Source organism: Halichoerus grypus, chromosome 11 (genome assembly GCF_964656455.1).
Source record: "Halichoerus grypus chromosome 11, mHalGry1.hap1.1, whole genome shotgun sequence".
Taxonomy (NCBI): domain Eukaryota; kingdom Metazoa; phylum Chordata; class Mammalia; order Carnivora; family Phocidae; genus Halichoerus; species Halichoerus grypus.
This window is the reverse complement of record NC_135722.1, coordinates 17,239,094-17,251,118: the sequence shown is the minus strand read 5'-3', so window position 1 is coordinate 17,251,118 and position 12,025 is coordinate 17,239,094. Positions and strand designations below refer to the sequence as shown.

The window sequence follows — 12,025 nt, the reverse complement described above, 5'->3', positions numbered from 1 at the left end:
AGAGTATTCTATTTCATTCTCTAAAGTCATAATTTCTAAATCCCAGTAGAGCCTAAAAGCGGTGCATAGGAGCGTGGGTTATGAAGCTGTTCTTTAAAACTTTGGGGAAACCCTATTCCAGAATGACAACTGTGCCCTCCACTAGTTTTGAGAACTCCCAAGGAGAGTCCCAGGGGATATTTTCAAAAGCGCATCTATAGCATGTAACGAGCACTTAATTGATGTCTCCTTGAAGAGGGCTTCCCCTGACTCGAGCAGCTGGGCACGGCAACGATAAAAATGTCAGTGAGCGAAGACGCTGGCGACGCTGACAAACAGAAAGCAGACCCTGTTGATGGCTTTCTTTCTGAGGTTTAAGTAGAGAGGTTGGCTGCCTGTCTTTAGGGAGAAACATTCTCTCTCACCGTTCATTCAGTGCGGCTGATGGATTAGGCTGGGTTCAAGGGTTAAGTATGGAGACCAGTAAAGGTCTCCCCAGGGGAAAGTGCCAGAGCCAAGGCCCGGTGAAAAGCAATAGGAATTGATGAGCTCTGTCAGGGAGGATGTGCGGGAGATGCATGACGGCGGCGGGCAGAGGCCTGCGGCTGCGGGGGCGTGCCGGCGGCATCGGACCCAAGCAAAACGGAGAGCATGCGTCACTAGCCGCAGCCGGCACGGGGAGAGCGGTGAGAGCTGCCCCCTGCGCTCGTCGGGCCCGTCAGACAGAGGCAGCCATCTTCTCCAGCTGACTCAGTTTGCTGAATCGGAGGTTCTAAGAAATCATGAAATGGTATTATATGAGGCCATCTGGTACTCAGATTTTATTAAGTGAATACGTGTTGTGTATTCTATATTTACTATAGAAATTTATTTTCTGGGGCATCTGGGTGGCTCAGTCGGTCGAGCATCCAACTCTTGGTTTTGGCTCAGGGCATGATCTCAGGGTCGTGGGATTGAGCCCTGAGTTGGGCTCCGTGCTCGGTGGGGAGCCTGCTGGAGATTCTCTCCCTCTCCCTTTGCCCCTCCCCCTGTGCTCTTGCTCACTCTCTCTCTCTCTCTCTCTCTCAAATAAATAAATAAATTAATCTTAAAAAAAAAAGAGAGAAATTTATTTTCTAACCCTTAAACTAAAAGTGGATTTTAAGGCGAAGAAATAGGAATCCCCCTAACCATCACCACCACCAAAAATTAAAAGCTCAAGTTTTCCTGGGTTTGTTTGTTTGGGTTTTTTTGTTTTGTTTTGTTTTGTTTTAATGTCGCTCCATTTGAGTGGAAAAGAAATTGTTGTGAACGAGGCTGACGTGTGACACCCTTGGCCTGTATAGTTACTGGCCGCGAAGAGCGTGAGAGTGGCTGATAAAATGTGTCATCTTTTTGGGTTTATTCTCATTCACAGAGATGTCTTTTACATGATCACATCTAGGGTATTGGATGATTTTTAGCACACTATCATTCCCATTTTTTAAAAAAGCAAGTTACCTCCTTGTTTCTCTAGCCGACTCATGGCAAAAAAGACCAGTTTTTCTGCCAGTATTTCCTCTGTTGCATATAGTGGTTTCAGACTATACTTATGTGTTTATTTTTGTGGTAAAAGGGAAGTGAAAAAAGGGAACATTCAGGACGATATAGCCAAGATGGACAGAGTGCTCCCTCTTCAGTGGGATCTTCTCAAGATGCCATGGAAGGAAAACTTTCGTAACTACCCTCCATGTTCCGGTGAATGTTCTGGGTGTTTACAGACATTACTTATGATCTTTTCCCAAACCTGCAAGGTGGTTATTGTTTTCTCATTCTTTACTAAGACGAAGCAAGGTGAGATAACTTGCCTGTAGTCAAACAGCTAATGAGTGGAAGAGCTGGAATAGAGGTCCCAGTATGTCTCCATTAGGGTGTCTGCGCGGGGGGGCAGTTTATCCTGTCAGAGACCACAGGCTCACAAAACTCACACTGAGAGCCATGAGCATGTCCGTTGTCTCTCACGGAATTATCTTGATGCTAAGGATAACAAACAGGTTTCTCACGCATCCCTACCATTGGTGCTTTAGGGTAATTTTGTAAAAGTTATTTCCTGCATAGTAATTAATATAATGGACAAAGTTAGGAAAGCTCCGGGTCCAAATTGCTGCTCTTTCACTGACCAGTTAATGACCAAGGACAAGTTATTTAATCCTTCGGGACATTAGTTTATTCTTATATGAAATGGCAGTAATGATACTGACTTCATTAGGTTAACATGTACATTAGAAAGTTACACGTGCCTCCCACATAGAAGGAAAACGCTCAGGAGCTGCCCTTTCTGTGTGGTGGGCAGGGTGCTGTGCACGTCACAAGACGCCAAGTCAGCGCCGCTGCAACGGCAGCCACTACCGTCGGTCTCATGATTCTCCTCGAGATTCTGCCGCGGTTCGTGAGGAAGGGGGTTGATTACTTCCATTCTTCACAGGGGACAGTTCTGTTCTAGAGAGAGTACCCACTTTTGTGCTGAGTCAGAAGACAGAAGATAATGGTGTTCCCAAATCCTCTTCTTCATGCCAAAGCCTAGGATTATTTCATGCGGGAATTGGGAGCAGGCTTGACTGATTAAGTGAATAAATAAATCTGTTAACAAAAACTTATGTCCTAGGGGAGTTATGTTGGAACTCAGAGCTACTTTGTTGTGTTTAGCACAGTGTGTTAGGATTATATCTATCTTGGTAATTGCTATTCATCCTTCAGCATTCTACTCGAATGTTGCTATCTCCTCTGCTTTCATGAGTTTGAGTTGCTGTTATTTTCCTAGTCTTTCAAGTGATAGTTTAGATCATTGATCTCACTATTTATTTTTGCAATGTATGCATTTAAAGCTGTAAATTTCTTGGGAATTACTGCTTTAGGTGTATTCCCAAGTCTTGATTTGTCGTATTTTTATTATCCTTAAGTTTAACATATTTTCTAATTTCCATTGTAATATTTTCTTTGACTCGTAGTTATATAAAAGTATATTGCTTACTTCTGCCAGTTTTTAAAGTTTTCTCTTTTTTTATTGATTTCTGGTTTGATTCTCCTGTGGTCAGATACTCCATATGGCTTCATTGTTTTGAAATTTACTGAGACTCTATGGTCCAGTGGAGGGTCTATTTTGGTAAATGTTCTGTGTGCACCTACAAAGAGTTTACATTCTGGAGTTGTAGATTTAATGACCTTACGAGGTCATCTAGGTAAGATTTTTATCTTGGCACTTTTAGTTTAAATTTTTGAAAGTTTTTATTTAAATTCCAGTTAGATAACACACAGTGTAATATTATTTTCAGGTATATAATATAGTCAGTCATTCCACACTTCCATAAAACACCCGGCACTCTTTAATCCCCATCACCTATTTCCCCCTATCCCCCCAGCCACCTCCCCTCTGGTTACCACCAGTTTGTTCTCTATAAACTTTTAATTTGAATATAATCAGTATATCCCCCTGCTTGTTCTTCTCCAAAATAGGCATCTCCATTTCTTCTGTTATTTCCCCCCCATGGCCTTTATAAATTCTGTAGTAAATTCGTTATCCTCATTTAAATTAAAAAAATAGTTTATTTAATATGTGAGAACCAAAGAGAAACCATGCAACAGACCTTTCTTACTTTGGCTCCAAAGAATTTTTTGAGAAATCTGGAGAGACAGAAGCGTCTTCCCATCTGGGAATTTTTCAGAAAGAGGGAGCCAGCAGCCTTTCCAGTATCTAGAGTGGTTTTACTAGTGCTGCCAGGAGACAGAAGAATAGACCAGAGGACTTCCTGAAATCCCTCTGGTGTGATGAATCTGAGAGCTAACAAGTACAGGCACACCAGTACGCTGTGGTTCCATGTGAAAAAGTGTCAGACTTCTGTGCATCTGAAGTGGCAAACTCCTTCACTTCCCTGTGAAACACGGCAAGACTGCATAGTGAGGATGTAGGGAGGTGATGGGCAGCACATCAGGAATCGAAGGGAGAACACAGCACTTACTTTAATGGAAGACAGCGGAGGCTGGTGAGCCCGGGCCTGTTCTGGTCCTGGTTCTGCTGATGAGTCTTCTGAGGACTGACGTGTACTCAGGCACAGAGTTCCAGCATGGCTTTCACAGACGTGAGGGCATGCTAAGGCAGTGCTTTTGTTAGAGGGGGGCAGGCATCGATGTCCAGAGACCATTTTAAAGTGATGGGCTCCAAGGCCTGCTTAAGGAACATAGAGCAGAGACCAAAGGGAGCTCGCAGACTGCACGCTTCCTGAAGTAAGAGAGGGAAGCGTGCCACTCGTGTATGAGGTAAGAGAGAGTGGACTCTAGAACCCCTTTCCAGACGGTGGTTTACTAGAGCCCAGCTAGGTATCGTTCGCCATGTTTCCTGAGGCCCATAGACTGGCTGAGAGGACCGGGATCGCTGTGGGCCTGGTGACCGTTCACAGCACCCCCTCTGGAAGGCTGTGGAAAAGAAACACGGTGTCAGAATGTGAAGGGACATCAGAGATCATCCTGTCACTTGATGCTTTATAGCTTAGGAAACCGCGGTGCAGGGAGGCACAGTTACTTCTTTAAGGTGCGAAACGGACGTTGGCTGTCCCCGAAGGTAACCACAGCAAGGGTCTGGGGAATGAGAGGCCAGGCCACGAAGGAGAGACCTTTTGCCTTCCAGTGGCTGTGATTTGAGCCCACAGAACATTTGGATTCGAGACCTAATACTGGGGATCATTATTTATTTAATTGGATGAAAACACAGGGGTCATTTGCCTGTTTATATGGGTCATATTCCCTGTTGGAAGGCAGAGAGTTTGGGAAATGTTGCATTCCCTCTCCAGCCCTGAAATCAGGAGCTAAAGAATGCTCTTCTCTGGCCCTGCGTGTTTCTGACTTGTTTGACAAGCTCTAGTGAGCTACCAGATGTGGAAATTCTTTTCAGCCTGGGATAATTTATTTATCTGTTTGTGTATTTTACCGGGAAAGTATCTGTTGAGTTCTTGATACTCATTTGCAAGGAACTCCTGGGGGGGCGGTAGCAGTGTATAGTGTTACTTGAGTGTTGGATTTTTTTTTTTTTTTAAGTCTGTCTGCTTTTACTCCAGACCTAAAGAGCTGGGAAATAAAATGCAACTTGTGCCTCCTCCCCTCCCCCGCCTTTAAGAGAGTTTAAAACATGTGGCAGAAAATGAGCCAGGCGGACTTGGCTGAGTGTATGAACCCGTGAATTTATTTTTCCTTTCATACTTTGATCCTCATTTCCAACCATAAAAATTATTAGTAGCACTTAAGTGTTGAACATTTTTCACCTGAGAGATGTGGAATGCTCTTGGCTAACAGTACTAGTTATAAAGTCAGAACTTCATATGGGGATGGGAATTGGCTTAGAGCGACTGTGTGTTGTTAGGCTCACAAAAGGCTGATGCCTTCCTTGTACTGCCTGGGTATCCTATAGGTGGCAGAGGCTGGTTGAACCTCTTGGGTGCTAATAAATGATGAGAATTTATATTATTTTGTTCACAACTCTCTTAGGTAACGGCAAGTATATACTTTCAACGAATCATGGCAAGGCAGCAAAATCGCATAGAATGCCCCACTTTTTTTCTGGAGAACATAAAACCATTGATTGCCAAGTGAGTTCTCCTGGTATAGGAAGAGCCAAGAGGGATGGTCCCAACAGGAGAATGAGTTTGGTGTGTGTGGTCACATGGGGCAGTGAGAAGCAGATCGAGGAGGGGAGAAGTTGTGTTTGGGTTAACAGCGGAAGCTAGGTTGGTCAGGCAATATAGAGCCAACCGAAAAGCTCACGGCGGTAAAAAGATATTATAGGTTTGTAGAAAGGTGTCTGGTCCAGGTGAATTCAAACAACAGACACTGAAGACAGGGAAAGCCAGGTAGGTGGAGGTGGAAAGTGGATTCAAATGGATTAAAGAACCAACGAGAAGGAAAAGACAGGCTTACCCATTAGCTCACATTTATTTTGTGATGAGGGAGCTTGGCTAATTGGAGAAATCCAGAGTTAGTAAAATTTAGAGATACCTATATACTCATCCAGGGAGAGCAGCGAGATGATATAATCTGTGATTCAAGTAGACTCTCTTACTTTTTCTCTCCGCACTAGAGGAACCAAGAGGTGAAAACAGCCTATCAGAGAATAGACTTCACAACCACCTCTTTTGAAAGCTAGCAGATAACTAAAAAAAAAAAAAAAAAAAAAAAAGACTCTCTGTCCTGTTCGTTTCTCTCCCAACCTTCTGCCAGTGAAAGTACCACAGAGACTGGGTCTGGGGAACAAATAAATGTAAAACAAGTGTTGGACTGGGTCTAAAGATGGTTCTTCGCAGGCCTGTGGTTATGATCCTTCTGATGGGAAATTAGCTGCTTTCCCCCCTAGATGTAAGCCAGGTACTACATCTGAAGATGTGCTCAGGTTTGTGGGGAATCCAGGAGGCTGTCTTCAGAGAAGTTTTTTGTGGAACTGCCTATCTCATCCTGCCATGGGCTCTAGGGCAGGCTTACCCTTTGGGTTCAAACAGGGCACCAAGAAACTCAGTTCTTACATCACCAGGACTAATAAAAAGGGAGTGTCCCTAAAGGAGGGCTCAAAATGCAAGGGACATCTCTGCAGTGGGTGGATAATCTAATCATCGGAAGTGTCTCAGCCTTCAGAAAGAACCAGTACCAGAGGTTTTCATTCTTTGACTTCTTGGCTGACTCAGATCCTTGAGCCTTCACAGAGTCTGACTTAGTGGGAGACTGAGACATTCCAGCATTTCTTTCTCTTCTCTGAATGATGGACTGTCCACGTGGCCCCCAGCGCTAGGATTCACAGTGAGCCGGGCCCATTTTTGGCATGCCCAAAGTCAAACCTTGCCAAAGCTGTTCTGGGTCAGCGTTTGTGCCGGGCCTGACACTAAAGCTTTGCGGTGTACCTAGAGCCATTTTGCCAGAGCTGAGCTTTGTAGAATTATTCGTTTCTTAGGACTTATGGTGTGCCCTCCTCATTAAGTATCTGGAGAAGTAGGTGGCGGTAAGCTCTTTGAACCTTGTGTGTTATATCTGAGTGAGCGATAGTACCTTTCCTGAGCCTGGCCGTAATATCCGTACAGTATTGAATATTGAAAAACGTCTGTCTGTCTTTCCTTCCATTTTTTAGTTTTCTTATGTACCCAAAGAGTGGGCGTTATAGAAACTGTTGTCTTCAGAAGCGGTGTGGGCCAAACGGCTCATTTCAGTGAGTGTCCCTGCCCAAAAGGTACAGTCAGAGCCTCCCTCAGAGGAGACACGTGGGGGACTGTGGGCAGAGGCGAGCGGCTCTTTCTCGAGAGTGCTCTCCCTGGGGTGTTGCTCATTGCCGCGGGCCCCCTGTTTCCAGCCTGGAGGAGACCCCAGGGATGGGTTAGGTCTGTGCTATCTCCAGCTTGCACTGATTTACACCCGGGGCTCCCGGGAGCCGGGGCGGCCGCGCCTGCAGGCCGCCACTCCAGCAGGAGCTGAAAGAGGACCCGAAGCCGAGGCCGGGGGCCCACGGAGGTGCTGAGAGGAGCCGCACTGAAGTTTGACCCTTCAGAGCTTTTCTCAAGCACCCAGTCCTCGCTGGAGAATAAGTCAAACAAATATTAAGGGAAGGAAATCGAATATGTATGCTGAACATGGAAGCAACATCTGAGCGTTTAAAAAAGTACCCCGCTGGGAATTACAGTAGAGTGACACTTTTTTCTTCCCCACTGAGCAAATTAAAATTACAAGCTCAGAATTTATTTACCTAGCCTTTAATGAAACGTCAGATGCTCCCTGTCCCAACGAGGAGGGAGTGGGCTTCCTGCTGGCGCATCTTATCGTGGAAGGTGACTCCCCCCGCCCCCCCACCCCCCGGCCCCACGCAGACTTCCATCCCAAAGAAGTCAGGTGCGTGGGTTTTCCACAAGCACTTATTTGTTGCTGGGCAGTGCTGGTGCTCTGCCGCCCTTTCTGCTCCCAACCCTGCGCGCTCCCCACTGTGCCCTCCATCTTTCCTGTCTGCAGCCAGTTTGGGCCCACCTGGCTTTGTAGCTCCGCGCTTCCAGAACTAATGCTTATAATGTGGGATAGTTATTTTAAAGAGGTGTTGGTACACTTGATGGTTTAAAGAATGTATACTCGCCCTCCCCCCCTTTCAAAAGAAGATAGCTGCAAAGATATTCTAACCTGAAAGGATCCATATGTTTGAGGGTTATTATTCCGAAAGCTGCCTGTTGTCTTGTTGGGATTGATTACAGGCTTTGGCTGCTCCAAGAATTCAGAGCCTCAGAATTCGGCTGATGATTTGGGGATGTGGGGAATTTGTCTTGCACGGGCTGCTTATCTGCCTTGATTTTGATAGAGTTGCTTCAGGGAGGTGTGTGGGCAGGACTTGGCCTAGGGCCAGGGGAAAAGAAAGCCCCAGCGGCATCCAGGCGGTGAATGGCCCCGGCAGCTCTCAGGGGGACAGCGTCTGTAGCCTTCCAGAGAACATTCTATGTTGTTCCCCAGTGTGACGCTGCATTCTTCATTGCCAGTTGTAAAATGGCTTTTGCAAGATCACGAACATGAGGCGGTGCTGGTTGATGGCACCGGCATTAAAGAGCAGTTGCACATTTTGGAAGAATCAGAAGAAAGCTTAAAGGATCAGAGTAGTCCACTGCCTTTGGAACTGTTGTGACTAGGAACAATGAGTCTTTAGAAAGCAAGGTGGACCAGTCTGTATGATGTTTACAGCTCACCTCCTAGGTCATACTTACTGCTGGGTGCTCGAAAATTGGTGCCTGGGGTTCACGTTAATCGCAATTGCAGTATGTTTGCTCCTGCCTGTTGACTGGTTTAGATCCGGAGTTGGCAGCCTTAATTTCTAGGTTCCCAACCAGCCTTTGAGTTGGATTGAAGATCTGAGGGATGCGGCAGAAGTCCTGCTCTCATGTTGACACTCTGGTCGTTTCGTACAGCCGGGCCACTAATTACACCCACGGCCTAGATCTCCGGGGCTGGATTGCAAGCTCCCCTAATTTAGAGCAGTCCATTCGGGCAGGATTGTGGCTGCCCTGTGGACTCCTCTGTGCTTAGTGCTGGACACAGAGTGGGTGCTCGGTAAATATTTATTGATTGAGTGAGTGAACTTAATGTGTTCGGACATTGAATTTTCTTATATATAGTTTCTGTGAGTAAAATTATAAGGGGTTGTTCAAAGTTAAATGATGCCGTATTCTGTATTCAGTGAGGGAATCCAAGTAGAGGTCATCTGCTTGCTGGCCTGCCAAACACATAGCAAAGGGTAATTTTGTACTAATTACTTACTTTGTTGGGGGCAGGGGGAATCTCAACCCTCACTTTGTAATTTAACTTTGTTCTCTTAAAATGAAATCCATAAAGCTTTTTCCTTTTTTCCTGCTTTCCCACTCCCAACCCATAAGTAATCTTACCATCCTCTTAACTCTTTTTTTTGTGCTTTTTCAACTACATCCTTGCTTTCTTTCATGTCTAGCTTTTTATGCATATGACATTAGTTTTCTAAATGGTAATCTCCTTAGTAACAAGATATATGCTTTATTTTTGTATTCACTCTTTGAAGTGTGTAAGACAGTCCCTACAAATTATGCTGAGTGAGGGGCACCTGAGTGGCTCAGTCAGTTAAGGGTCCAAATCTTGACTTTGCCCCAGGGCATGATCTCAGGGTCGTGAGATCGAGCCCCACATCAGACTCCACACTCAGTGTGGAGTCAGCTTGAGATTTTCTCTCTCCCTCTGTCCCTCCCGCCATGTGTGTATGTGTGTGTGTGTGTGCATGCACGCGCTCGCTCTCTCTCTCTCTCAAAATAAGTGAATTAATTTTAAAAAAATTATGCTGAATGAAAAAAGCCAATCCCAAAAGGTTACATGCTTTGTGATTCCATTTATATAGCCTTCTTGAAATTATAAGATTACAGAAATGGAGAATACATTAATGGTTGCCAGTAGATGGAGGGTAGGGTGTCTCTAAAAGATCAGCAGCAGGGAGCCTTGTGGTGACGGGAATGCTCTGTGTCTTAACCGTGTCAATGTCAATATCATGTTGCGATGTCACGCTCTAGTTTTGCAAGCTGTTGTCCTTGGGGGAAACTGAGTGAAGAGTACACGGGATCTCTATTCATTTATTTCTTACAGCTGCTTTTGAATTTGCAATTATCTCAAAATGTTTGATGGAAAAAAATAGTGGAGGCTCAGTAAGTATCTGTGAATTGAATGCATAAATGAATTAATAAATAGGAATACTCAAGTCTCTCCATCCTTAAACTTCATGATTTTAGCTTGCTGTTGGATCTCCTTTCTAAAACTTGATTATTAGGATTAATATATATATATTTTTTTTTGACAGAGAGAGACATAGCGAGAGCAGGAACACAAGCAGGGGGAGTGGGAGAGGGAGAAGCAGGCTTCCCGCCGAGCAGGGAGCCCGATGTGGGACTCGATCCCAGGACCCTGGGATCATGACCTGAGCCGAAGGCAGACACTTAACGACTGAGCCACCCAGGCGCCCAGGATTAATATTTTTAAGATAGATGGAACAGCTCTGGATTTAGAAAAAAATATATGCCATTGAAGACATCCTTCCTTTTGATGGTTTGGACTTTATTCTAGTTTTTGCCTTTTATCGTAAGCCACCCCAAGTCATTTTTTGGACATGCGTGGGATATAAATAAATAATTTGAAAGAGTCCCTCAACTGCTTGATTCCTCACCAGGAGATTATGGGGTTTAAGCAGACATACAGGGAGGGCATTATGCTGGATGAACTCATTTTGGAGCTGCATTGATGCTTCAGCCAGAATTACGGAGTTTATGGTCAATGCCACTTCTTCCCTTTGCACGTTGGGAAGAAAACGGACTTTTGGCCATTTTGGAGTAACATCCCGAGTTGCAAGTGATGGAAGTGACCAGGGCAGTGGCTTGAAGTAAAGAGAGTTTCTCCCCTTGCTGGACAGGGCTCAGATCTTTGGTCCCCAGTCTTTTAAATTGAGCCTGACCAAAATCAACGTGAAATTCCAGAGGCTCAGTAATCGTTATTTATAAAAACTAAAGTCTCTGTTTCCACTCGTGCAGGATTTAAACAGAGTAGCCATTTGACTTATGATCACTATTCTTCTTTTAACTTCATTGAATAATCCCCTGGGACCAGACTTAGAAATAGTATCCCCCTCCCCAGAGTTGAGGTTATGGAAATAAAAGTGATTTCATGTTTAGTGGGTCCTAAGGAGTGCAAGATTGGAAAACACACGACCCAGTCCTGACCCATCCCTTCCTCCTCCCGTCGCCTCAAACTCACGTCTCTCCTTCCCTTTGTTATTATCTCTCAGGAGATTCATTGCCTCATGAAAAATAGTAGTTGAGATTAATTTTTCATTCAGCAGCTTTTTGCTTGTATTCCCTTCTCTGCCCCGGAGCCTCACAGATTACAAGGTTCCAGCGGGCCCATGGATGTCATATGTGGGATCCCACTAGACTGTTACACCACTGACAGGGGTTCCTTCTTTTAATGGTGCAAGCATGTGGCTTTCTTTGCTAAATGGGAACCACATTCGTGAAGAACCTTCAGCTTTTAGAAGACAAGTACCAGGGGGGAGCAAGGTTTGCAGGTTTCCCCACCTCCTCTCCCTACCCCGTTCTACTCTCAGCTTGGGCGGTGTGCATGTGTGACTCTGCCCATGTCTGCACTAGCCCCGGTGACGAACACAGACACAGTGATTTCACACACTACCACCTGACTTTGTTTCCCAAGTGAGGGACTGAGCTTGGGGAGAGGAGGTGCTTTTGAGACTCAGAGGAGTGGGGAATCCTGCGACTTCACGAACAGATGTCCAGAGTTAGGACCGAGCTTAGGCTTGAACTAACTGCGTAATATTGGGAGAGCCACTTCCTCTCCAGCTCTGTTTTCTCATCTGGACCGTGAGGGAGCTGGACCGAACAAGCTCAGTCTTCCAAATGGTCTCTAGCTGCAAATCTCTGAGGTCGTGTGGGCAGGGGTCAGCAGCTCCGACTGGCAAAGTGTGAATCTTCTCCTTCCCATCCGCAGAAGGCATCTGGTTGTGCCATCTGGT

The 12,025-nt window shown here is 45.4% G+C and overlaps 1 protein-coding gene across 3 annotated transcripts in view; it reads left to right on the top strand.

Moving 5' to 3' along the window:
• EXT2 (exostosin glycosyltransferase 2) overlaps positions 1-12,025 on the top strand; it is a 130,432-nt gene that overhangs the window by 100,109 nt on the left and 18,298 nt on the right. The gene's annotated exons all lie outside the window — the stretch shown is intronic.